Here is a 3,679-nt window from a genome sequence, read left to right on the forward strand (position 1 = left end):
TACTACGCCAGTACTATTTAATTTCCTACGCATAAAGCTACGAATGTCGAAAGCTACAAATTTCCTACTCTCCTGCCTAAATCCCCCTTAATGCTGAAAAAAAACAACACATTACAATAAATAAATTACAATAAAGCACATACAAAGCAATAAAAAAGCACACACAAATAGCCAAAGTCCACTGATGAAAGCAACACGATCCCAGGCCTTTTTCTTCTTCAATTTCTTCCGTCTTCGTCTCTTGTGACACAATTCGTCGCACCGCTCTTCCAGGACAACGGACAATAATGGACAGAATCACCTGTTGAAATAAGAAGCACCACTTGTACTACCGTTGCAACCAGCTACCGGTTGACGAGGTTTTCCCCTCTGTATTGAAAATTAAATTTTTAAGTAAGAACAATTAAAAGAGGCTTAGCACTGAATGAGGCTTTTCAAATAAATTCCTATCCCAATGCATGCGAAAGGACATGTTTAGGGTGAACGTATTAAAGTCATTCCTAATTTAAGTAAAAAGAATTTGTGACTTTAATAAGTTCTAGCAAATGGAAAACTCCTTAGATATTACATTGATTCCTTTCATTCACATGCACATTCAGATGCACATTCTTTAATGCTCTTGTTTTAATACAGTGCAGTAACTGTATGTAGCAATGTAGCACTGCATAATTGCAGTTACGATTACATGACCATTATGTTCTATTATTGGTTCTGTTATCTTGTAAACATTTTAATTAATTTTGATTTAATCAATAAAATTAATTTTACATTAATGTCATACGAAAACATTGATAACTACAAATCATTCAATAAATTTGAATTTTAACATGACCATTATGTTCTATTAATGATTTTGTTATCTAGAAAACAGTTGAATTAATTTTCAATTAATCAATTAAACTATTTTCACATTAATATCATACGGAAAAATTGGTTCGAACAAAGTATTAAATAATTTAAAACCTTTTTAAAATAGCACATGTAAGGAAGGATCTGAAAGTATGAACTAAATCGACAAGTATGAAGAGAAATAAGAAAAAAAAGCATCGTAAAATCTAAATGAAGTATTATAATGAATACAACGAAACAATTTGGAAATAACAATGAAAAAACATCCTTCACGATCCATTATCGAAAAAATACTATCTCATCAAAAAATATGCGTAGGGGGAGACCCACTGTCTGTCGAATAGAAAACGAAATTTTCAATGCTAGGTGATTATACAAAGGAGAATAGTTTACTATTACTGGCTATTAAATTCGGATACCGAATTGGAAAGGTATTATGCAAAGAAGCAAGAAATCCAAACGCAATTAATTATACTAGCATAAGTCAAAATTACATGATGCAAAAATGAGACTTACTATTTTTTGCGCATGACCATTGTAATATTTTTGGTTTTCACGTGAAGGGTCACAACACATGTATTAATTTACAAGGAAATAAATTAAATCCATTCTTACCATTTAGTGATTTCGTCCTTTAAGCTCTCATGTCTCCAAAATCCAGAGTAGTTCTGTCTTCTCCCAAATTGATATTCAATTCTGGGATTGAGTCATAACTAGAAAGAGAAAATTTGCGAATGTTAACTGAATATCAGCATTGTAAACCAGAAAATACTGAACAAATGAAATACTTAAATATCAAATGACTGAGGAAGTTGATTAAAAAATTATTTTCACTATAAGCAAGATAATAAAAAAGGTAATTACCATAAATCGTAAAATAGACAAAAATAAGTTAGCAGATTAAATGTATTTATTATGTGCACTTGCTGCTTATTGAACTGGAATTGTGGACAAAATATTTCTCATATCGTGCCATTAAATTTAATATTTAACTCTGGAATTGATTTAAAACTGGAAATGTAAAATATGACAAAAAAATGAAACAATGTTAGCCCAAAGCCATACGTTTGTCAATAAAAATAACCTCATTTTCTCAATTGATTTTATTAAATAAAGAACTATATTAATTTCAAAGTGAGGTCTCGAATGTATGAATTTGGGTGAAAGCGGAATTTAATCTTACTGTAATGAGATGGCGCCATGTTCTTCGCGAATCAGGTAAGCACACTGCACGTCCTCTTCTTCTGTTGTCTTCTGCTCTTCAAAACCTGTGGAGAGGTGGGATTAGTAGCACACACAAGAAATAAAATAACCCTTGCACTCAAAAAGCCTAGCCTTACGTTACGCAATTTTCTTTGACCCTAATGGCCCAAATCAAAGCTAACACTCGCATTGTCCTAGTGATGTGGTACTCTTCAAACGACGTCTTCTTTCTTCTAATCTTCGAATCCAGAGATGACTTTCTTCATGCTGTCCTCTTCTACCGATGTCTTCTGCTCTTCAAAACCTGTGGAGAGGCAGGATTAGTAGCACATACAAGAAATAAAATAACCCTTGCACTCCTAGCCTTACGTTACGCAATATTCTTTGGCCCTAATGGCCCAAATCAAAGCTAACACTCGCACTGTCCTATTGATGAGTTCCTCTTCAACCGACGTCTTCTTTCTTCTAATCTTCGAATCCAGAGATGACTTTCTTCATGCTGTCCTCTGCTACCGATGTCTTCTGCTCTTCAAACCCTGTGGAGAGGTAGGATTAGTAGCACATACAAGAAATAAAATAACCCTTGCACTCCTAGCCTTACGTTACGCAATTTTCTTTGGCCCTAATGGCCCAAATCAAAGCTAACACTCGCACTGTCCTAGTGATGCGGTCCTCTTCAAACGTTGTCTTCTTTCTTCTAATCTTCAAATGAAGAGATGACTTCGCTGTCCTCTTCTGCTCTTCAAAACCTGGGAAGAGGTAGGATTAGTAGCACATACAAAAAATAAAATACCCTTGCACTAAAAATCCCCAAAGCCTAGCATACACTCCACGACAACATACAGGGGGTATCTTTGCACTCAAGCCAAGTGAAAGTCCCATTCCTGTACGCTGCAATGGATTAGCGTGCATTCAAAACCTTGGTTCAAAAGGCTAAAATTAACGCACGCATGTTAATCGCCTATCCTTACGTTACGCAAATCAGTCGGCCCGAATGGCCCAAATCAAAGCTAAAACACGCATTCGCACACACGCACTTCAACCGCTGTCTTCTGTCTTCTTTTCTTCAAATCCAGCGATGAATCGAATCTGTGGAGAGGTAGGATTAGTAGCACATACAAAAATATGCATAACACTGCCCTCCCCCCAAAAAAAAAATACCATAACACACACACTCACACACACACCCCTACCTAAGTTTTCTCTTTGAGATCTCATGATCTAAATAAACCATTCTAAAGGTTTATAAGGCCTTTTATTTCAATATTCATTTGGGGACTTAGGGATTTATTTAGCGCTATTTTCATTTTCATTACCTTGTTCTTGGCCAATGATATTTGTGAATGTTTTTATTCACTTGAATTTTGGTACCATTCATCATAACCTCTCGTTAGTTGCAACCATTTAACCATGTATTTGTTCTTAACACCCGTGGTCAATTTCGGCGCTTTGCTTTCCGTTCCTCCATATCTTGATTCGTACCATGTGTCATTTGTGTGTAAACGCGAATTCATGAGTAAAAGACGCATCGACGTAAACCCAGAGAATCGCACAAAAATATCCCTCATCAGCCGACAATTCCTAGCGATGAAGAGCCTTTCACTTCATCCACCCCCCTAAATTTGGC

The 3,679-nt window shown here is 35.6% G+C and overlaps 1 long non-coding RNA gene across 1 annotated transcript; it reads right to left on the minus strand.

Moving 5' to 3' along the window:
• Positions 1-225: 225 nt before the first annotated feature.
• Positions 226-2,373, minus strand: LOC124163221. Its single transcript, XR_006865734.1, has 3 exons — positions 2,033-2,373; positions 1,465-1,562; positions 226-301 (listed from the first exon to the last, which is right to left on the minus strand). It is a non-coding gene; the product is annotated as an uncharacterized LOC124163221 (long non-coding RNA).
• Between the last annotated feature and the right edge of the window lie 1,306 nt (positions 2,374-3,679).

The sequence above is a fragment of the Ischnura elegans genome, chromosome 8 (genome assembly GCF_921293095.1).
Source record: "Ischnura elegans chromosome 8, ioIscEleg1.1, whole genome shotgun sequence".
Taxonomy (NCBI): domain Eukaryota; kingdom Metazoa; phylum Arthropoda; class Insecta; order Odonata; family Coenagrionidae; genus Ischnura; species Ischnura elegans.